The following is a 25,203-nucleotide window of genomic DNA, read 5'->3' on the forward strand; positions in this document are numbered from 1 at the left end:
ATTACCACAGGAAGTAATTGATGCTGAAACATACGGTGTACTCGAGAGGCAGCTAGATATAGCAAATGGGATCAAAGGCAATGGGGAGAAAGCAGGAGTAGGCTAGTGAGTTGGTCGATCAGCCATAATCGTGATGAATGGTGGAGCAAGCTCAAAGGGCTGAATGGCCTCCTCGAGCTCCTAGCTTCTATTATCTATGTATACAGGACACACCTGGGCAGTTTTTCACATTGTCAGGTAAATGTGCATGCTGTGGCTGGACTGGAACAGACTGACATATGGGTGATCAATTCTGGAGCTCAAGACATCAGCATTATATCCAGTATGTTGTCAGATTTCATGTTTGGCCTTCTTGTGATATTATTTGAAGCGAATTGATGATGCAAGTGTGTTGCATTTTCCGTCATTCTCTGTGAACCTATTCTTGACTCCGTTGTATTCCCCACCTACACAATGCCTTACGATATCATTACTGACAATTGTTTCTACACGTACGCTGACGAGCTCCAGGTCTACCTCATCACTTCTTAATCCCTGTAACTATGTCTGAAAGAACTACATTTGATCAATGAGTAGAATTTTTGTCTAAGTAAATGTTGAAAAGATCAGAGTCACTGTCTTCGATCACTGACACAAATCCCACTCCTGACTTCACATACTCTCACACATGCATGCACATATGCATGTGCATACACACACACACACACATTTAAACAAAGGGACATCTCAAACCACACAGCGCAACTCTATGACAATATGGTGTTCTGTAGGATGGTACAAACAGAGATGTAAACTAATTAGTTATTTACTTATTTCAAAACAAAACTGTGACACTTAAACATAAATCAGCTATCCAAAATATATGATTGCCCTTTTCCCTGATCCATTAGATGCACCGAAAGCTCTCATTTTGATAAAGCTGCTTGTCGATATCCTGTCTCCACCAAAAGTTTAAAGAAAGGACGTCCATTGTTATTTTCTCACTGTCAAATATTTATCACTATAAATAAAATAAATACAGGTTACTGTTAACTGTAATTAACTCAGGCTTGTTTGATTTACACATACATCACGGTTACTTTGCTAGTTTTTAACCAAATGTTTCAATTTGTCCTTATATGGTCGTAGAAAGTAACATCCATCCACCACAGTAAGAATAATCAACTGACCGAGAGCAGGCTTAAATATGGCAAGAATGGAGCTGCACTGGATAGACTAGAGGCAATGGATGGCAAGAGAAAAATAAACTGAACAATGGGCTACCCTCAACGGTGCAGCTCAGGTCTCATCAAGGTAGATTTCCTCAAATGTGAGGTGGGCCAGAGAAATCAAAATCTCCTGGTTGACAAAGGAGATTATAAATTAAGTCAGAGAAGAACAGAGTATGTTAATGAGAGGTATTCAGCGATATTAGATCGTAAATACGATTGAGAACCAAGCTGAATACAGAAAGTTCAGAGAGGAGGTGAGAAAGAAATAAGAAAAGCAAAGAGGGAATATGAAAAACGAGTGACAGTTAACAAAAAAATGAGTTCTATTAGAGGCTCAAATCATCCTAGTCGGTTTAGGATTCTTTCCTTCTCAAACACTTTTTACTGAATTTAACCAAAACCTGGTACAATGTCAATTTTGGTTCCGTTTCATGGAGGGATTCTCTCTGCAAACCCTAGAGAGTTTGCTTATACTATCATCCTTAAACTCACGTTTATTAACAATGCACCACATCCCTATGGCACATCACTTATCCTATTCTTTATGCATTGCAGGTGGAAATACTGGCCGCTGCTGGGATTTCTGTTATTGGCGACATCTTTGAATTCCATCAGTTTATCTGGTCAAGCATTGGCAGTCCACAGTAACCCTGCATTGTTCAAGACAATTGATGCCAACATGTTGGGCAGAGGGAAATTAGTACCCAGCTTTGCCAATGGGCATCTGGAGATCCTAATTGACAGGAAATGTATGCTAGGAGTATTTCCTTTGCAGCATGCCCTGAGATACTGGTGACTGATGGAGGGCTGGGCTCAAGTCACTGGGTTACTGCTCTGACTTTCATAACGTCATACAGCATGGAAGGAGATCCTTTGTTCCATCTTGTCTATGTCAGCCAAGTTTCCCAAACTAAACTCACTTTGCCCATAATCCCATTCATTTACCTGTCCAAATGTCTTTCAAATGTTGCAACTGTACCTGCACCTACCACATCGCCGGCAATTCGTTCCACATATGAATCACCCTTTATATGAAAAAGATGCCCCTTGGATCCCTTTTAAATATTTCTACTCTCACCTTAAAATTATATCTACTAGTTTTCCACTCCCCAACCATGGATCTTTGCTATTCACCTTTATCTATGCCCCTCATGATTTTATAAACCTCTATAAGATTCAACCTCCTGCGCTCCAGTGAATAAAGTTCCAGCTTCTCCCCAGCCTCTCCCTCAAACCCTCCAAGTCATGGTAACATCTCCAAATTAATAATATCCTTCCTATAGCAGGGTGACCAGAACTGTATACAGTACTCCAAAAGTGGCCTCACCAACATTCTCTACAACAGCAACATGATGTCCCAACTCTTGTACTCCAAGGTCTAAATGCTGTGGATAAGCATACCAGATGCCTTCTTCACCACCCTATCTACTTGTGATGCCACTTTCAAGGAACTATGTACGTGCAGCCCTAGTTCTCTCTGTTCTACAACACTCTCTAGGCCCTAACATTAACAGTATAAGTCCTATCCTTGCTCGTCTTGCCAAAATACAGCACCTCACATGTATCGAAATGAAACTGCATCTGCCACTCTTTTGTCCACTGGCCCAATTGTTCAAGATCCCTTTGCAATCTTCAATAACCTTCCTTGCTCTCTACTATACCACCAATTGTCGTGTCATTTGCAAATTTTCTAAACATCCTTCCTATATTATCATCCAAATCGTTAATATAAATGACAAACAACAATGGAACCAGGACCAATTCCTGTGGAACACTGCTGTTCACAGGCCTTCAGTCTGAAAAACAACTCTCCATCACCACCCTCTATCTCCTACTGTCAAACCAATTTTGTATCCAATTGGCAAGCTCTCACTGAATCCCATGAGATTTAACTTTACTAACCAGTCTAGTATGCGGAACATTGTCAAAGGCTTTACTAAAGTGTCTGTAGACAACGTCTACCAGTCTGTCCTCATCTAGCTTCTCAAAAAATTCAATCAAATTTGTAAGACACTATTTTCCATGCACAAAGCCATGTTAACTATGCCTAATCAGTTCTTGCCTCGCCAAATGCATGTCAATCCTCTCCAACAACTTGCCTACCACTGACATCAGACTCACCAGTCTATAGTTCTTAGGCTTATCCTTGCAGCCATTCTCAATTACAGGCACATGAGCCATCCTCCAATCTTCCTGCACCTCACCCATATCTGTAGATGATGCAAATATCTCAGCCGGGGGCCTGCAACTTTTTCCCTAGCTTCCTGAGATGTCACATGTAGAGAATTGTCACTTTTTAATTTATGACTAGCAGGTAGGAGAATGAAAAATTGCACATCAGTGAGGTGTGATAATGTCACAATAAGGATGTTAATACATGCAAATAGATCTTTCATTGTTCCCTAGCGATGATTGGAAAAAGGGACATTTTGCTCTCAAAGTCAGGAAGTTGAGCGCTGGCCATTTCAGGCAATTCTTCCAACTTTCTCACCATCACCCATGTCATTTAAGAGCTGGGAAGATAACAAAGGGCAGCTTCTTGAATCTGCAAGCCTCCTCTGTCCCTGGCTGTGGCATTAGTACATATGTGATTCTTAGAATCTGCTTCAAAACACCATAGGTATGGTTCATGGCCCTAGGGAGCAGCAAGACTGGGCTGACAAGTGGTAAATAATCCGCATGCCACACAAGTGCCAAGTAATGGCCATTTCCAACAAGACAGAATCCAAATATCACCCTTAATCATTCAATGACATATTGTCACTGAATCCCCCACTAACAACACCCAAAAGTTACCATTGACCAGAAATTGAACTAGATTAACCATAGATTAGCCATAAATACTGTATCTAGAAGAGAGGTCAGTGGCTAGGAATGCTGCAGCAAGAACTCTCCTCCTAACTCCTCAAAGTCTTTCCATCATCTACAAGGTATAAGTAAGGATTCTGAAAGATGCTCCCCACTTGCCTGGATGGATACAGCTTCAACAACACTCAAGAAACTTGACACCATCTCATCTCAACTTAGAAGTTTATCATAGAATCCTTGGAGAGTGGAAGTAGGCCATTCGGCCCATCAAGTCCACACCGACCTTCTGAAGAGCATCTCGCTCAGTCCCACCCTCCTCCTCTACACCTACTTTTCCCACAGCTAACCCACCTAACCCACACATCTGTGAACACTATGGACTATTTAACATGACCAATCCGTCTAAACTGAAAATCTTTGGACTGTTGGAGGAAACCGGACCTCTCAACAGAAACCCACAGAGAGAACATGCAAACTCCATGCAGACGGTTGCCTCAGGTTGGAATCAAACCCGGGTCCCTGGCACTGTGAGGAATCAGTGCTAGCCACTGTACCTCCCTGCCACCCTGGGAGTGAATGAAAAAAGGCACAGTATCAATCTTCATTCCACTGCATCACTTACAGTAACCCAGCTCTCAGTGTCATTCGTTACTCATCATTTCTAACCACTGGCTGCAATGCTCCTTCTCTGTTGTGAATTGCAGTGCCACTAGCATTTCCGCCAAATCTGCAGTCATATGCCCAGCTCCCGCAGCAGAAACCTACTTGACCTCTGAGGGCAAAGAATATGGGAAACCTTCAAAGAAGCATTGACAAAGCTGCCTCCTATATCATCCAGCGGCCTAGATACTAACACTGCACTGGGGAATCTCCAGTTCTGAGGAAGGATAACCGGAGCCAAAACGTTAACTCTGCTTTCTCTGCACAAATACTGCCAGACCTGTTGAGCTTCTCCAATAATTTCTGTTTCTGCCTTGTGGGAATGTTAGCTTTAGAAAGTGTGGGAGCGCAATCTGGTGAGCACATGACAGCAACAGTTCCACAGCTACAAAAGCAGTGATGACATAGGATGGGGTAGTAGGAACTGCAGATGCTGGAGAATCTGAGATAACAAGGTGTAGAGCTGGATGAACACAGCAGGCCAAGCAGCATCAGAGGAGCAGGAAGGTTGACGTTTCGGGCCTAAACCCTTCTTCAGAAAAAGGGCCTGCTGTGTTCATCCAGCTCTACACCTTGTTATCTCGTGACATAGGACGGAGTCGGCGGGAGAGGAAGAAGTAACTATAAATCTGTGAAAATAACAGATGCAGGCATATTATTGAAAGTACTACATATTTCTGAAGCAGTATCAAACAGTCATATAAATGCAGCTCACCACCACAACTGGGGACAAATTTGCCTGTAATGATCACCTTCACTGACAGAATTTGTTAAAAAATATCATTCAAGGAAATTTTGGAACTTTGAATAATTAAACTAGAAGTGAAGGAGAAACACATGTAAGGAGCTTTGCCCTTAATCTTGCTGAATTTGTGTTGTTTCCACTGAGTTTGCTGTCTCTATATTTGTAAGGTCAAAAATCACATGACTCCAGGTTATAGTTGAACAGGTTTATTTGTTTTTTTTTCTGAAGAAGGGTCTAGGCTTGAAACATCAGCCTTCCTGCTCCTCTGATGCTGCTTGGCCTGCTGTGTTCATCCAGCTCTACACCTTGTTATCTCTTTATTTGAAAACACTAGCTTTTGGAGTATTATTCCTTCATCAGGTGTGGTGAGAGAGAAGGTATCAAGACACAGAATTTATAAGTAAAAGATCAAAGGATCATACAACTGATGCAAATGTACTGAATAAACCTAAAATGGCTGGCTGACTCCCTCCTGTTAAATCTTTAATCAGTTAGAATGGAAATGTAGGTTTCGATTGATTAAAATGTAAATAGCAAAATTTCTTTCAAGTCACTGCCCCAAGATAATGAAAGGTTTTATCAGTGTACACAAGAGGTGACATTGCTGGCCAGAGAATGCATTTTAGGTGTGAGACCTTGTTTAGAATCTGCCTGTGTTTTAACCTGGAGACAGACTGGTTTTACTTCCAAAGCAGAAATTTATAAAATGCCCATTGACTGACCAGGTCTATAAATTGTGTGTTTTTGAATTCTCAATTTTCAATTCTGGTTGTGATGGCCGTTTGGTTTACCCTGTCACCTCCAGCTGTTTCAGTTTTGCCTGGATAGGATCTTTTTGTAGCTGCAGCGTGATATTGTCAGCGGTAATCAAAAGGGTGTCCAGAAAGTTTAAAATGGATTTTTCCAGTGGCAGCACTACTGGTGGTGTATCTGCCAGTGGCAGACAGGTCAGGTCATCCGCATTTGCTATTTGGCCTCCCAAACGGTGTTCCAACTTGTAATTGTATGCACTTAGAATGAGAGGCCACTGCTGAATTCAACCAGGGTGGCATGGTTTTATTCACTTTGAGTAGCCCTAGCAGGAGCTTGTGGTCTGTTACTGTTACAAATTTACATCTGTAAAGGATTTGGTGGAACTTTCTCAAACCAAAGATGACTGCCAAACCTTCCTTCTCTACCTGGGCTTATTTACACTCTGCATCAGCCAATGTCCGGGAAGCCTACACTGTTGGGTGTTCCTCTCCATTGGACCATCTGTGAGCCAACACTATCCCGATATCATACAGGGAGGCATCGCATGTCAGACCACATCTCGTTTTGCAATCAAAGAGCGCCAACACCTTGGGACGATGATAGCTGCTTCTTCACTTCTCTAATGGCTACATTTGGCTACGTGACCATTTCCAAGGCTGACCCTATTTCAATAGCAGATATAAGGGTGCCAGTTTGCAGGCTTGGTCATGTATGAACTTTCCATAATAATTCACCAATCCAAGGAAATCCAGTATAGACATGGGAGCCAGAGCACCTTTGCTTGCCCTCACTTTATCTTCCAATTGTTGACTCTGTAGCACAAGTAGGCCAATTAGGATGCCTAGAACACACATTTTCTTCTTCTAAGGCAAATGCCCATTTGCAAGAAATGTCTAAGGACTATGCCCAGGTTCTCTAAGTGCTCCTTATTGGTCTTCCCTGTTATTAGCACATCATCCAGATAAACAGTAACCTGGGGTAGACCTTGTAAAATATTCTCCATCATCTGCTAAAAAATGGCATAGGCTGACGATACCCCAAATGGTAATCTCATATATTGGTACAAACTCTTATGGCTATTAATGCTAACATACTTCTGGGAATCCTCATATAACTGCAATTTCAAGTCTGCTGGTCTCATACCCAGCTTCATGAAGGACAGCTCCCCTGCCAGTTTTGCACGTACTTCCTCTATGCGAGGGTTTGAATATTTATCCGGCTGCGAGAAGTTTGTTTGAAATCCCCATAAAGGCAAACCAACCTGTTGGGTTTCACAATCGGTATGCCCATTCCACAAGCTGTACTGGTTTGATCATTCCTTTGTTTTTCAGTCTCCTGCCTCTACTTTTGCCTGTAAGGCAAATGGCACTGGGCGGGCCTTGCGGAATCATGGAATTGCTTCCTGGTCAACATGTAAGGTGTGCTTTCTTTGATAGTCATTTTTTTTCAGCAGCAGTGGGAGAGGTGACAGCGAGGACCAGGGGGCTGCCGGGAAGGTAAGTTTTCCCTCTTAAAGGGTTTACCTCGAGCGTCAGCGGCCTTCATTTTTCAGCAGCAGCGGGAGAGGCGACAGCGAGGACCAGGGGGCTGCTGGGAATATATCTGGGCAGCGGCTGAATCCGAGACACTAAACGTGTAGTGTCTCCCACCCGCCCTCCTCCTGTAACCAGAAAAAAAGGACTCTGTGGTGTGTTGGTAAGGTAAGGTTTTTATACTTTTTCTATTTCTTCTGTATCGTGTAATTGGTTAAAAATTTACTTTCTTTTTTTATTTATCTATTAATTGGTTATTTGAAAGGACCATAGCAGAGAAGTATTAGAAAGTATTTAACTCATAAATTGATATAAAGTAATAAAGTAGTTAACTAAGTAGAGATGGCTGGGCAGGTGATGTGCTGTAGTTGTATGATGTGGGAGCTGGCTGATCCCATTGTGAACGGCAGTGACCACATCTGCAGCAAGCATTGGTTGCTGGAAGAACTCCGGCTCAGAGCTGAAGATCTCGAATCTGAGCTTAAAACACTGCGGCACATCCGGGAGGGGGAGAGTTACCTGGACGCTTTGTTTCAGGAGGCAGTCACACCTGGTAGATTAAGTAATTCAAATTCAGTTAGTGATCAAAGACAACAGGGTGTGACTGCAAGTGAGGCAGGTAAGGGGATCCTGAGTTCAGGAGTGGAGGAGCCTCAGCTTTTGACCTTATTAAACAGGTATGAGATACTTGCTCCCTGTGTGGATGAGGAAAACGGCTGCGGGGAGGATGAGCCAGCTCACCACGGCACCATGGTACAGAAGGCCATTCAAGAGGGGGGAGCAAAAAGACAAGTGGTAGTTATAGGGGATTCTATCGTTAGGGGGATAGATAGTATCCTTCGCAAGCCGGATCGGGAGTCCCGCATGGTGTGTTGCCTGCCCGGTGCCAGGGTGCAGGACATCTCTGACCGGCTTGAAAGGATATTGGAGCAGGAGGGGGAGGATCCAGTTGTTGTGGTCCACGTTGGGACTAACAATATAGGCAAGGCTAGGATGGAGGACCTGTTTGGGGATTATCAAGCGCTAGGAACGAAATTAAGGAACAGGTCCTCGAGGGTCATAATCTCCGGATTACTGCCCGAGCCACGTGCAAATTGGCTTAGGGATAAGAAAATTAGGGAAGTAAACACGTGGCTAAGGCAGTGGTGTGGGAAAGAGGGGTTCCATTTCATGGGACATTGGCATCAGTTTTGGAACCGGAGGGATCTGTACCGATGGGACGGTCTCCACCTGAACCGATCTGGAACCAGTGTTCTTGCGAAAAGGATAAATAGGGTGGTCACTAGGACTTTAAACTAGTGAGCTGGGGGGAAGGGAAAGGGAAAACGACAGGGAGTATGATGGTAAATAAAAAGGTAAGCAGCAGGTTAACATGTGAGCAGGAGGGTTTAAGTTCAAGGCAGACTATGAAAGAAGCAAAAAGGAAGGATAACTCAGGAGATATTATTAGAGATGTTGGAAATCATGAGGGTAAGAAGGCTAGCATAAAGGCACTTTACCTGAATGCTCATAGCATTCGTAACAAGGTTGATGAGTTAACGGACAAATCATCGCGAATGAATATGATTTGGTAGCCATTACGGAGACATGGTTACAGGATGGTCACGACTGGGAGTTAAATATCCAAGGGTACCAGACTATTTGGAAGGACAGACAGGAAGGTAGGGGAGGTGGTGTAGCTCTGAGATTCAAGGACGACATCAGGGCGGTGCTGAGAGATGACATAGGTCCTATGGAGAATGAGGTTGAATCTATTTGGGTGGAAATTAGAAATTCTAAGAGGAAAAAGTCATTGATAGGCGTAGTCTATAGGCCACCAAATAATAACATCACATTGGGGCAGGCAATAAACAAAGAAATAACTAATGCCTGTAAAAATGGCACGGCAATTATCATGGGGGATTTTAATCTACATGTAGATTGGTCGAACCAGCTCGGTCAGGGTAGCCTTGAGGAGGAGTTCGTTGAGTGTATCCGTGATAGTTTTCTTGAACAGTATGTAATGGAACGGACGAGGGAGCAAGCTATCCTAGATCTGGTCCTGTATAATGAGACAGGAATAATTAATGACCTCATAGTTAGGGATCCTCTTGGAAGGAGTGATCACAGTATGGTTGAATTTAGAATACAGATGGAGAGTATGAAGATAAAATCCAATACCAGGGTCCTGTGCTTGAACAAGGGGAACTACAATAGAATGAGGGAGGACTTGGCTAAAGTAGACTGGAAACAAAGATTTTATGGTGGGACAGTTGACGAGCAGTGGAGGACTTTCAAAGCAATTTTTCAAAGTGTTCAGCAAAAGTATATTCCAGTGAAAAGGAAGGACTGTAAGAAAAGGGGTAATCTGCCATGGGTGTCTAAAGAAATAAGGGAGGCTATCAAACTGAAAGAGAAGGCAAACAAAGTGGCCAAAAACAGCATGAAACTAGAAGATTGGGAAAACTTTAAAGGTCAACAGAAAGCCACAAGAAGAGCTATGAAGAAAAGTAAGATAGAACATGAGAAAAAACTAGCACAGAATATAAAGACAGAAAGGAAAATTTCTATAAATATATAAAACGAAAAACAGTGGCTAAAGTAAACGTTGGCCCTTTAGAGCATGAGAAGGGGAATTTAGTTATGGGATATGATGAAATGACCGAGGCATTGAACATGTATTTTGTATTGGTCTTCACAGTGGAGGACACTAGTAACATGCCAGTAATTGACAAAGAAACGAAGGTAGGTGAGGACCTGGAAACAATCATTATTACAGAAGAGGTAGTGTTGGGCAAGCTAATGGAGCTAAGGATTGATAAGTCTCCTGGCCCTGATGGAATGCATCCCAGGGTACTAAAAGAGATGGCGGGAGAAATAGCAGGTGCACTGGCGGTAATTTTCCAAAATTTGCTGGACTCTGGGGCAGTCCCAGCAGATTGGAAAACAGCAAATGTGACGCCACTGTTTAAAAAGGGAAGTAGACAAAAGATGGGGAATTATAGACCGGTTAGCTTAACCTCTGTAGTGGGGCAGATGCTTGAGTCTATTATCAAGGAAGAAATAGCAAGGCATCTTGATAGAAATTGTCCTGTTGGGCAGACGCAGCATGGGTTCATGAAGGGCAGGTCATGCTTGACAAATCTTTTGGAATTCTATGAAGACATTAAGAGCAAGATGGCCAATGGGGACCCAGCGGATGTGGTGTACCGAGATTTCCAAAAGGCCTTCGACAAGGTGCCGCACAAGAGGCTACTGCATAAGATAAGGATGCATGGTGTTAAGGGTAAAGTATTAGCATGGATAGAGGATTGGTTGACTAACAGGAAACAAAGAGTGGGGATAAATGAGTGCTATTCTACCTGGCAGTCAGTGACTAGTGGTGTGCCTCAGGGATCGGTATTGGGACCGCAATTATTTACAATTTATATAGATGATTTGGAGTTGGGGACCACGTGTAGGGTGTCAAAGTTTGCAGATGACACTAAGATGAGTGGCAGAGCAAAGTGTTCAGAGGACTGTGAAACTTTGCAGAGGAACATAGATACATTGAGTGAGTGGGCAAAGGTCTGGCAGATGGAATACAATGTAAATAAATGTGAAGTCATACATTTTGGTAGGAGTAATAATGAAAAGGATTATTACTTGAATGGTAAAAAGTTGCAGCATGCTGCTATGCAGAGGGACCTGGGTGTCCTTGTGCATGAATCACAGAATGTAGGTCTGCAGGTACAACAAGTAATTAGGAAGGCAAATGAAATTTTGTCCTTCATTGCTAAAGGGATTGAGATTAAAGGCAGAGAGGTTATGTTGCAGCTGTACAAGGTGCTGGTGAGGCCACACCTGGAGTACTGTGTGCAGTTTTGGTCTCCTGACTTGAGAAAGGATGTACTGGCACTGGAGGGGGTGCAAAGGAGGTTCACTAGGTTGATTCCAGAGTTGAGGGGGTTGGCTTATGAGGAGAGACTGAGTAGATTGGGATTATATTCATTGGAATTCAGAAGATTGAGGGGGGATCTTATAGAAACATATAAAATTATGAAGGGAATAGATAAGATAGAAGTAGAGAGGATGTTTCCACTGGCAGGTGAAGCTAGGACAAGAGGGCATAGCCTTAAGATTGGAGGGAGCAGATTTAGGACTGAATTGAGAAGGAACTTCTTCACCCAGAGGGTTGTTAATCTATGGAATTCCTTGCCCAGTGAAGTAGTTGACGCTACTTCCGTAAATGTTTTTAAAGATAAGGTCGATATTTTTTTGAACAATAAAGGAATTAAAGGATACGGTGAGAACACGGGTAAGTGGATCTGAGTCCACGAAAAGATCAGCCATGATCTTATTGAATGGCGGAGCAGGTTCGAAGGGCCGGACGGCCTACTCCTGCTCCTAGTTCTTATGTTCTTATGTTCTTATGTGACCTTCCTGAGAAATCTCCGGGTATTTAACTAGGACTTCACTCAGGCAGTCAATTTCAAATTGAAAAATGTGGAGCCAATCAAGTTGATTCTTTTTCAATTTCACTCCATCAAAGCCTTTTACTACAATCACTGATAACTGAACCAGCTGCTTCTCACAAGAGACCAGAAACAAAGTTGTCCCCTTAATCTGAAAAGGTTCTCTGGTATAGATTCTCAGTCTGGCCAAGGTCTTAACAAACGTAAGGGATGGAGGCCAGAGTGAATTTTGTTAAACGTAACTCAATGTGGAGGTGGAGGAACACGGTGGTGACATGGTGGCTCAGTTGTTAATACTGTTGCCTTGCCTCACAGCACTAGGGACCCGGGTTCAATTCCACCTTTGGATGACTGTCTGTGTGGAGTTTGCACATTCTCCCTGAGTCTGTGTGGGTTTCCTCTGGGTACTCCGGTTTCCTCTCACAGTCCAAAGATGTGCAGGCTCGGTGGATTGGCCAGGCTAAATTGCCCGTAGTGTTCAGGAATGTGTAGATTAGGTGGGGGATAGGGCAATGGGTCTGGGTGGGATGGTCTGAGGGTCAGTGTGTGCTTGTTGGGATTCTATGAACACAGCAGGCCAGGCAGCCTCAGAGGAGCAGGAAAGTTGACATTTCAGGTCAGGACCCTTTGTTAAAGACTGGTTCTGCAATCACTGATACAGCTTTGCCGGCATCAATCTCCATTAGAACTGGGAACCATTTAACCAGATGTTTATTTTGATTAGTTCTGACTTGTATGTTGCCAAGCAATTTAACTGTTCCAAGCCAGATTTAAGTGGGCTTTTCAGGGTGTGTACTCCCCTGGGTCCCAGCCTATGAATTCTCTTACTCAATTCAGGCCCAGTGCGACTTTTTTTGCTGTGTCGGGTCCGCAAACCAGCAGCAACTACTTCGGCTTGCTGTCCCAGTTCCTGAAGAAAATTTTAACTGTTTGGCCAATGCGGGCTTTGATTTGGGGTTTTGCTGTCGGCTGACCAAGGGTCCCTCTGTGCAGGATATGTTCTGAGTGAGGCTTTGCGATTGCCTTCACTCAGGCGATGTCCCCCAAGTTCAGTCAGCGTGGTGTGGGTGTTCACTTCCATTGGCATACCCTGTAACTCATACTCCACTTGTCACATTTTCCAATGAGAAAGCCAGTTGTACTGCCTACTTGAAGTCCAGTTGGGCTTCAGCTTTTGCGTGGTTATATCACTAATCCCATCCTCATCGTTCACAAAACAATTCCACAGACACCGGTATCCTGTCACCAAGTCACCCTTTACCTGCACGTGCATAGTCCTTGACACTGGTCCGGCTTTTTCAGAGCCAGCTCTGAGAGTGAACAGGATGTCTGACACTCCTGTTTCTATCTGTCAATCAGGACTCCCTGATTGGACCAGATTAACAGCCCCAATCAAGGAATTCATATTCTATGGGGTCCACCTGCTGGCTTCTTTCTAATCACTGCACGATCTTCCCTTCCTGAGGTAAGTGCCAATGGATCTGCCTTGCTGAGGTTTTATTCTTCATGGGAATGTGCTGCACTTCGTTATTGTCTGTCATTGATGATTAGGCAGAAATGAAGCTTAGAAGGAAAAAAAGTACAAAGAGAAACATTGTGATTCATCACCTTTCTCAATGTCTACCACCTGGCCTTCATCTAACTTCTCGGTCACTTATTCAAAACAACCTCAATAAAATTTGTAAGACATGATTTCCTGATTGACAATGTCATGCTAACTAACCCTAATCTGTCCTTGCCTTTTGAAATGCATACAGATTCTATCCGTGTCTAACAACGTACCCACCACAGACGTTAGGCTCACCGGTCTGTAGATCCTAGGCTTTTCCTTACAGTCCTTCTTAAATAATTGCACAACATTAGCCACTCTTCCAGCACCTCTCCCGTGGCTATTGATGATACAAATGTCTCTGCTGGGGGTCCCGCAGTTTCTTCCCTAGTTCCCCACAATGTCCTGGGATACACTTGTTCAGGTCCCAGGGATTTAGCTAGCTTTATGCGTTTTAAGAAAATTCCAGAATAGGTAGAAATGGATTTGGGTGGTGACAACATATTCAATGGATTTGGAGAGAAAAGGGAGGTTGGTTGTTTGCAAGTAAGTTCTTTGGTGTTTAGGGATTAAGTAGATAATGGTATAAGCTGAAAGTATCTGACAACTGAAATGGTCTCTTCATTTCAATGATGTGGGGTCAATCTTCTGCTCCCAATGGTCTTGATTTTGGGGCAGGAAGGGCACTTCATTAGACAGATAATTAAGTGTGGGAAGGTCCACGGTCAACTTTTCCGCCCAACCAACTGAGACCCTTAAGTAGCCAAGTAATGGCCATTCAAGGGTATTAGCTGACCACTGTTGGGATTAACCCAGTGGGAAGCTGGCATGTTATTCTGAGGCATGTGCTAGAGCTGTTCCCTTGCAGGCAGCTTATCATCTTAGGGAAGGATGTGCAAGGAACTCTTGATCCATGGCAATCATTGTCTGATGAAGGGATTAGAAATCTAGCAGGTGGGTGCTTGCTTGTAGCTATGCAGAGCTCCAACCAACAATACCTACTCCTCTGCAATGACATCACTTCCCTTTCTCTTAGTTCACTCTGCAAACCTTGGACTCTGCGTGGGTATACTTCCAGCGGCAGCCATGGTCTCCTCCATGACATGTCAACCGAAGAGCTACTGGCCTCTGATTGGTCAGCAGCTCCCTCCAAGTGAAACTTCTCTCCCCATGCATCTGATTTCAGGGGGAGTCTACCGGTGGCCTTGCCACTGCATAATTGGGTTGTGATTTGGCAAGCCTTTCCTGGAAGAGGCAGTGTTAGTGTCTCACCAGCTTTCCTGTAGCAGCTGCTAAAATCCCTGGTACCAAAGAATTTTTGGCTTATACTATGGAAGCAACAAAACTTAAAAATGAGGAATGGAAAGAAGATTTCCAAATTGAATAAAACCCTTTGAATAATAACTTTGTCAATGGTTTACAAAATAATTATCAACTATTAATTGTAAATGCAGTATTTAATTAGAACGCTTTCAGATACAAATGTCAAAACAAGCTGAACTGCAATTATATGGTAATTGCATAAAATGGTATTAAAAGCAGATACAAAAGAGGAGCATGACTTAAACTAAATTTGTCTTATTTTTCAACCTATTGAAAAAAGGTAGCTTGATTCAGAACAAAGAATTCTTGCACGCTGAGTGTATTTTGTTACAGTTGTCATTGCAATCACTACTCCATCTATCTTATAGTATAGTATAGTATCTGAGCAGTTGGTAACTGCGGGGGAACTGGCAGAGATTAAGATATGGTAGTGCAGGTAAGCATGTCAGCTTTAGTGCAATATTAACCCTGAAAATACAGAATTATCAGTGGAAGGTCTATCAGTGACAATAGATTTCAATTTATGTCAATATGTTCAGTTAGCAGCATTCTTGGCTCTTAGCCAGAAGGACTTGAGAACATAATGCAAGCGACACCTCAGGACAGTATTGAGGGAGAACTGTATTGTTGGGTAGGCTGGGATCTTTTTTCGCTGGAACATAGGAGATTGAAGGGTGACCTTATAGAGGTTTATAAAATCATGAAAGGTATAGATAAGCTAAATGGCAGATGTCTTTTCCCTAGGGTTGGGGATTTCAAGACTAGGGGGCATTTGTTTAAGATGAAAGGAGAAATATTTTTAAAAATAGCATAGGGGCAACTTTTTTGCACAGAGAGTGGTTCATATGTGGAATGAACTGCCAGCAGAAGTGCTGGATGTGTGTACAGTTACAATATTTAAAAAACGTTTGGATAATGCATGATTATGTAATGTTTGGAAGGATATGGGCGAAACACAGGCAAGTGGGATTAGTGTACTTTGGGATTATGGTCGGCATGGGCTGGTTAGACTGAACAGTCTGTTTCCTTGCTGTATGACTCTAAAATACTGTAAATACTTCACGTCACATGTTGAGAAATCCCTGTGCCCCCATTCCCATCCCCAGATATATTCCTGACTTCACTCTCAAGTCTTTACCCTATTGAGGAAGACAGGGAATAAGGAAAGCAGCAAGCTTCCAAAGTAATTTTCTCTCCACCCCGACTCCAGTGATTGACAATTTTCCCAACCAACAATTTATCCTTGCCTGGTGCCCAAATGTCAGACTCATTGGGAAAGGGTTTGAGATATCTTCACAGTTGCTGCTGAACGTGATACAGGGTTTCCAAAACATTGAGGTCACAAGGTCAGATTCTGGAGTCACGTCCTTCAAAACAGCAATGGCTCCTGTGGAGTTTGCTCTGATTTCCAAAAGCTGTGAGATTCCTTTAATTTTTTTTTCCCTCATTGTTGGTGGGTGTGACCCAATGGACAGTTCTCTGAGCCCCATTGTTGCGGCAAATTAAGAAGCCTGTAAACAGGCAGATGTTTGAGGGCTTTCTTTGGAGATCCCCGGCCTTTACATCAACTCCCCCAGTGCTGATCCTTCTCCATCCCCTCCCTCTCAATAACTGAAGCTTCCACATCTCTCAGCAATCAAAGCTCACCCAACCACTCAAAATCTCTCATACCTTCCCAAATCATCACTCTGGTGCCTTGTGAAGTCTAAGGCATTAAAAATGGGGTCGCACTGCAAAAAAGCACCAGTCTAATGGATCAAAGCAATTTACACGAAATGAAGAACTTTGAAATGTACTCAGTGTTGTAAGATGGAGGCAAATGTGGTAAAGGTGCGGGATGTGATTGGCTCTGTAGAAGAGTTGAAATAGATGTCGGTGCTGAGACGGTTACCAGAGATGGAGACGGAGAGATCCAGGAAGGGGAGGGAGGTATCAGAGATGATCCAGGTAAATTTGAGATTGGGGTTGAAAGATGTTAGTAAAGTAGATGAACTGTTCAAAATCCACATAGGAGCACGAGGCAGCGCTGATACAGTCATCAACGTAGCGGAGGAAGATGTGGGGGACAGTGCCAGTATTCCAGCGGAAGAGGGACTGTTCAGCGTATCCTACGAAGAGGCAGGCATAGCTTGGACCATACGGGTACACCTAGCCACCCCTTTGGTTTGTAGAAAGTGCAAGGACTTAAAGGAAAAGTTGTTAAGGGTAAGGACAGTTCCGTTAAGCGGATGAGGATGTCAGTGGAGGGGGACTGGATGGGCTGACAGGAGAGGAAGAAACGGAGGGTTTTTAGGCCATCTGCTGAAAGTCTTGGAATGAGATGGCTGGCGTGGGTAGAAACACAGTAAACAATTCAACACTAACAGTCCATAAGCGCCTGGCCACACTGGGCTCGCACTCCTCACAAGGGCTTGATCTTCCCCGCTCCGGGTTCGACTTTGTCTCTGCCGCTGCCTCGGGCTGCCTGCTTCTGCTGCTTTGAAGCCTGCTCCTGCTCTCACCACCAGATGCTTCAGGCTGCCTGCCCCTATTCGCACCGCCACTGCTTCAGGCTGCTGATCCCGCTGATGTTACCTTATTTCGCTGTCACCACCAAAAAGAAGATGAAGACGAAAGAGATAAGAAGAAAGAAAAGGTGAAAGAAGAATGAGGCTGTCCCAGCACTGAGGAGGAGATAGTCTCAGGAGCCCTGAATGCTACCTACTCTGCCACCGTCGCCATCAAGATTTAAGGTGAGAGGGGAATGATTGAAAAAGGACCTGACGGGTAATGTTTTCACGCAGAGAGTGCTGCGTGCGTGGAACAAGCTGCCAGAGGAAGTGGTGGAGGCTGGTACAATTACAACATTTAAAAGGCACCTGGATGGGTATATGAATAGGACAGATATGGAGATATGGACCAAGTGCTGGCAAATGGTACTAGGTCAGATTGGGATGTCTGGTCAGCATGGATGAGTTGGATTGAAGGGTCTGTTTCTGTAGATAATACAGCCTATGGATGCCAGGTGCTTTATGACTCTAGTGTCCTTTGTGACTTTCTTCATAAGGAAGACTGTTCTCAACAGCACATTTGCAATTTACATCTACTTAAATTGCCTGCCTATCATGTCCAGGTGGTACCTCTGTATTTTGAGAAACATTCTTTGGAACAGATAGTGGCAATTTGTGGAAATTGCTTTGAAGTGGCTTATGGTCAGCCCTGAATTTTACATTGTTCCCTGGAAGTAGGTATTGATGAAAATGTTCACAAACAAAGACAATGGCCAGGCACTCTTTGTCCATCTGAGTGCAATGGTTCAGTTAGTGTTAATTCCCCGGAACCAAATGTAACACATTGTCCTTGCTGCATTAGGATTGCACCAAGTCCTGTCTCACTGGTAGTGAGATGTGGAATCTTGATACCAAGTGTAGTCTCTCCCCATCACCTGTGCAGTTCAACTCTTTCATCCATGGGCATGGCAGAAAGCAAACTGAGCATCAGAGAGCAGGTTATTGTTGAGCAAGTGTTGTTTGATAGCAATATCACTTTGTTAAGGATTGAGAGTAGACTGAAAAGGCAGTTATTGGCCCATTGTTTGATCTGTGCTGCATTTTGTCAGCTGGATTCCAGTATGCCAATTGCCAAGGGACTTGGCAAGTTCTGGAGCAGAAGTCTTCAGTCGCATTGTTTGTATGTTGCCAGGGCCTATAGCTTTTACTTTATCCAGCACTTTCACCATATTTTGATATAATGTATATGGAGATCTGCAGAGAATTGAATCCTTTTCTGACATTTTCTGCTTTGTGCAACAACTGTTTTAATGCCAGGTGAGTGGGACGTACACTGAATGTGTTGATGGGTTTAAAAGCATTGAGCAGGTAACACGTGAAATTAATTTGATTCTTAAAATTCTCCTTATGATACATGTAAAAAAAGCCAACCACAAGATACTGTTCTGCAATAACACTTCCCTGACTTGAGGGAAGAATATTTTAGAGTTCAGTAACGAAGAAATATTTTAGAATAGACTTTCAGCAATATTTAAGAATAGATCTAATTTATCCATCAACTAGAGCATTCACTCACTGTACTGATTTTTGGTTTGGATCATTTTCGGACCTAAATGCAACTGTCACCACTCTCTTGTGCATTCTCTGCAAGATCATGCAGCGCAGCATTCAGCAGTTTGTATGTCATAAGGAACGATGACCCTGCTCCAAAGATGGAACCAACCACTGGGATGATGTCAAGGGCGAGCTCAATTGCTGAGATGGTGACAGCAGCAACACCCCAGGCCAATCTGTTTATGACATCGGGAGTTATTTCCCCCCCGACCAGGGGAGTTGTTATCACTGCTTTCAGATCCTCCACAGATTTCCCTGCCCTTTTGGCCAGTCTTTCAAGATCAGAATCATTCAGACCCAGACATCGACGGAAATGTATTATTCCGCCAATCAGTGTGCTGATGTCACTAGCAAGAGAGACTCCAGGAACTGGCACTGCCCTGATTACACCAGAAAGCGTCGCCAACATCCAGACTCGTTTCTTTAGCTCTTTCCTTCTCCACAATGTCCAAGTTTAAGTTTGGAAGGGCCAGTACATGGACACACTTTTCTTTATACATGGAAGGTCATCTTCAAGAGCTTTATCTAAGAGTCTGAAATCATACTGAGCCAGTTCAAAGTTTGAAATCAGAAACGCTCTGGGTGAAGGGATCCTGCCTCTTGCAGCTTGCTGACATAGTCATTTCTGATCTTCACCAGTTCTTCCTCTTCATTAACTCTCGTCCTCATTATATCAAGATCTGTATCAATTTTCGAATGAACAAAATAGAAATTCTTCCCTAGCCGTTTGATCTCTTTGGCAAGTATTGCGTCATTTTCTGTGAATCTTCTGATAAACTCGAGTCTTTTCCTGCATCTTGTTCTTGTAAAAGTTTTGTTTTCACTCAGCCACCTTTAGAATGTAGAATAAAACTCCATACTTTTAGAAATGAGTGTTCTGAATGCAGCAAGAACTTGAAGCCAAAATGATGAAGGCAATTCAGGAAATTTTTAAGAAGAGGCCAGTGATACACTCATGGATGAAGGGCACATGAAATGCCTATCAATTAAATTTTGAAGATTCTTCATTGGCTTTAATTGGGGTTTCTTGCACAGTGAAAGAAATCACCATCTGGCTTGCTGTCCTCCGTACATAAAATACTGTTCAGACATGACACTGAGAAGTAGACTGAGATCATCTAGTGCCAGGACCAGATCCCTCCCCACCACAGCTGGCATCCACTTCTCCGTAGTAATCTCTGCCTGCTCATCTGGACCCCACATCTGTTGTAAAGTGACCCTGTCCAAATCACCTTCTCTGCTCCTTCCCTGTTCAACTCCACCCACACAAATAAACACACACTCAGGATAAGATTGTAAAAGTAGCAGGTATTTAAATTCTTATGATTTGAAGATTTCTTTCAGACACTTTTCCCTGGGGTGAAGAATTGAAACAGTATTGTGAATTCTTGTCCACTGAGGGAAAACCAGTCATTTAGGAGAGTGGATTCCCTCTAGTTTTACATTCTCAGAAACTGATTTCTATTATAGTCAAGGTGTTATCGCAGATTCCGATACAATTCCTCAGTTGAGAGTTCAAGCCCAGCTCACATCCCTGGCTAAATGCTGCTGGGGGAGGTCCTCAGGCTGGGTCTTTGGCCTTCGTTGAGAAAGATGTTTCTGCCTGTCTGACCAGATCATGTCTTATTCAGACCCTGATCACAAACCTGAACCAGAGCTTTCAGTCCCCAAATAGCTAGAGACCAACTGTACTCCAGTAGAAACACATAGGAACACCTTGGAATCCTTGTGAATTTATTTCAGAATAAATATGTAATTAAATATGTAATTGCCATTAACCTGTGGCCAGAATTCTACGAAAGGTCTCCAACCCTGACTTGGAGTCAGAGACTTCCAAAGCTCCCAACTTACTTACCTGTGAAGACTGGGTTTGATAGCCAACTTTCTCCTGGGAAACTATAAAACTAACCTCAACCACTCCCCAATCCATTAACACCCTGACTCCTTCCATGTTCTTCCAACTCCCTCTCCTGGCCCTTCAACCTCCCCAGTCATCCAAAGCCTTTCCTTAACCTCAACTTCCCTCTAACCCTTTTCCCATTGGTCCTATAAACCCCCCTCAGTGCTTCCAACTGTCCTCATGCCCTTAATCCTTTCACTCAACACAACTCTCACATACCCTAAGCCCTCTGAGTCCCTTGACCCTTTGAATTTCCTGACCCTCTGATTCACCAGATCTCCTATTGCCCGAACCTTTAACTCACCCCTGTCCCACTGACCTCCCACATCGATACTCGGAACTGGCCTGACAGCTACATGCCCCCTCAAAATCTGACTTCCCCCAACTCCCCTCCAAACAGCTGACACCCCCAACAAGCCCTCAGCTCCAACCTAATCTGACTCTGACCTCATCACATATCATCTTACACACCCTTCCACTCTCCTACACTACTCTCTTAGAGTCATAGAGTCATATAGCACGTGAATAGACTCTTCAGCCCATTTCGCCCGAACAGGTTTCCTCAACCGAACGAATACCATTTGTTTGCATTTGGCCCATATTTCTTTAAACCTTTCTTATCCATGTACTGTCCAAGTATCTCTTAAATGTTGTAATTGTTCCTGCCTCTACCACTTCCTCTGGCAGCTCATTCCATATATGCACCATATATGTGGGAAAAATTGCCCCTCAGCTCCCATTCCAATGTTTCCTCTCTCACCTTAAACCTATGCCCTCTAGTTTGGACTCCCCTACCCTGGGGAAAAGACCTTTGTTATTCACCTTATCTATGCCCCTCATGATTTTATAAATCTCTAAAATATTATTCCTCAGCCTCTTACATTCCAGGGGTAAAGGTCCCAGCCTATCCAGGCTCTCCTTAGACTTCAAACCCTCCAGTCCCAGTAACATCCCTGTAAATAATGTTTTCACTCTTTCCAGTATATTAACATCCTCCCTACAGCAGTGCAACCAGAATTGTATGCAGTACTCCAAATGTTGCCTGACCAATGTATTGTATAGCTGTAACAGGATGTCCCAAATCCCATACTCAATGCTCTGACCAATGAAGGCAGTTGAGCCAAATGCCTCATCCATTATCCTGTCTACATGTGATGCCAATTCCAAGGAAGTATGTACCTGCACCCTTAGGTCTTTCTGTTTGACAACACTAACTATGGTCCTGCTGTTGTTTGTCTTACCAAAATGCAACACCTTGCATTTATCTGAAGTAGGGTAATACGGTAGCTCAGTGGTTAACACTGCTAACAGAGAACACCAGGGACCCTGGTTTGATACCACTCTTAAATTCAATCTACCATTCCTTGGCCTACTGGCCCAGTTAACCAAGATCCCACTGTATTCTTAGATAACCTGCTTCACTGATCACTATATCACCAATGTTGGTGTCACCTGACAACTTACTAACCATGCTTCCTATATTCTCAAACAAATCATTTATATAAATAACGAACAACAGTGGTCCCAGCACCAATCCTTGCGGCACACTGCTGGTCACAGGCCTCCATTCTGAACAACAAACCTCTATCACCACCCTCTGTCTCCTACTGCTAAGCCAATATTGCATCCAATTGGCTACCCTTCACTGGATCCCATGTGATCTAACCTTACAAACCAGTCTACCATGTGGAAACTTGTCAAAGGCCTTGCTAAAATCTATGTAGACAACATCTACCACTCTGCCTTCAACTATCCTCTTGGCCACTTCCTCAAAAAACTCAATCAAGTTAGTGAGACATAATTTCCCAAGCATCCCTATTCAGTACTTGCCTTCCCAAATGCATGTAGATCCTGTGTCTCAGAATCCCCTCCAACAACTTACTCACCAATGACATTAGGTTTGCTGGTCTGTAATTCTCTGGCTTTTCCTTGCAGCCTTTCTTAAATAAAGGCACAGCATTAGCCATCCTTCAGTATTACGCCACCTCATCCCTGGCTATTGATGACACAAGTATCTCTGCTAGCGGCCTCATCATTTCTTCTGTAGCTTCCCACGATTTTCTTGGCATACACTTGGGCAGCTCTTGGGGATTTATCTATGTTTATGCATTTTAAGAACTTCAGCACCCTTTCTTTTGTAATGTTGACATTTTCAAGACTTCACTATTTATTTCACAGAGTTCACCGGCTTCCATTGTCTTTCTCCACAGTAAATACTGACATGAAATATTCATTTAGGATCTCACCCATCTCCTGTGCTTCTGCACATAGATCTTTGATCTTACCTCACTGACCCATGGAGAAATATATCATTATCTGAACGTTTAACACATGCTTGGACAGAAATCTGAAACTCTATCAATCACAAAAAATTTAAGATCAGAGAGGCAACCTGATGGTACTTGCCTATCCACACAGTTTTGAACACTAGTCTCTGTCATGTGACCAGAGCATCTCTTCACTCACCCCCAGACCATCTTGATGGAAGTCAGCTTTTCACTCCCATTATTTTTGGATTACCAATTTTCAGTCTCAGACTGCAATGGTATTTTGTACTCAGTTTGTAATATTTATTTAGAGAAATGCAGCAATTATCACAGCAAGGGTCATTTTTATTTTAATTTCACATTACAGGAACTGTCTATTTCATGTTTGTCCTTCATGAGTTCACATTGTGCAAGCATAACAGTAACTCCTGACACATAAGTACTCAGCACAAGCTTCAAAATGATGACTAGATATTTATTTGACATTGTGTTATGTGTGGATTGTCCCTGCTCATGTTGGTACAGTATTGTCTCGACAGCAATGCTCATGCTGTAGAAGCTGATTCATGACACCATTTCCCATGATAGTTGATATTCAAAGCAGTGAGATGCCATACATTTCACCTGGGCAGATAACATTGTATTCTGATTTAGAATATGTTGTGGTATAATTATTTTGCTTGTCAGTTTCACTTGGTTAGATTACCATCAGTCTTATCAATAACAGACAAACTAAAGTTCACAAATAAATCAACAAAAATTGTAATAAGAGTGAGCTTTTGGATAGAATAAACTAGTGTTAACGAAAACTGATATGTATGGATGTATGTTAGCGAAGTTCAATTGGTCTGCTAGAATTCCAGTAAAGCAAAGGGTGAAATATTATATTTGACAGCAGTCACTGCGACAGTACTGATAATGTTACAGCATTAACATTAATCCATTGTTTAAATCAGTAATTCTGCAGCACAGGATTTGCATTGAGTGGATGTAATTCGCTCCCTCACCTCTTCCCCCTGCAGTAATTGCTTTTCTCCTGCTGTTTCTTCCTAATCATTTTCCTCTCCCTCTTCCCAGCCGCTGGAACTGACAGCATTCTGACACTGTCATGACAGGAATCAGTGATGGGTGTCTGTATTCAATGATGGAACATGCACAAACCACCAGGGTTGAGAATTCTATTAAACAAAAAACCTTTGAGTGAAGTAATTTCTCCTCTTTTCATTCCAAAATAATTGTCACCTTATCCTTAGACTGTGATTTTAGAACTTCAGACCAGTGGAAACAATCTCTCAGCAGTTATCCTGTCAAGCCCCTACACAATGTTATATGTCTCAATGAAATACTTTCTCATTTATTTGAACACCAGAAGATTTGGCTCAATTTACTCAGTCTCACATCACAAGACAAACTCCCCATCCCAGGGACCAATCCAGTGAACCTTTACTAATGCAATAATATCTCTCCTTAAATACAAAGGCCAAGCCTACGCACAATGCTCCAGCTATAAGCTTACCAAAACCCTACACTATTTTAGAAAGGCTGTTATTCCTGTACTCTAATCCACTCTCTGTAAACACCAATATGCCATTTCCCTTCCAAATTGCTTGCTGCTGCATCTGCCTGCAGATATTCTGTTCTCCTTGTCTAAGCACATCCAGGTCTCTTTTAACATCAACATTTACAAGTTCCACATTCTTGTCGCCAACATGAACAGTCTCCCACATATCCACACTATATTCCAACTGCCATCTTGTTGCCCATCTATTGGCCTATCTCTCTTCACAGCCTATGTGGATGACACCAAAGTTGATGGAGTTGTGGATAGTGCGGAAGGATATTGCAGGTTACAGAGGGACATAGATAAGCTGCAGAGCTGGGCTGAGAGGTGGCAAATGGAGTTTAATGCGGAAAAGTGT

General features: G+C 43.1%; 1 pseudogene; it reads right to left on the reverse strand.

Moving 5' to 3' along the window:
- Positions 1 to 19,075: 19,075 nt before the first annotated feature.
- LOC109936449 lies at positions 19,076 to 24,380 on the reverse strand (annotated as a pseudogene).
- Positions 24,381 to 25,203: the final 823 nt, after the last annotated feature.

The sequence above is a fragment of the Rhincodon typus genome, chromosome 14 (genome assembly GCF_021869965.1).
Source record: "Rhincodon typus isolate 14 chromosome 14, sRhiTyp1.1, whole genome shotgun sequence".
Lineage (NCBI taxonomy): Eukaryota > Metazoa > Chordata > Chondrichthyes > Orectolobiformes > Rhincodontidae > Rhincodon > Rhincodon typus.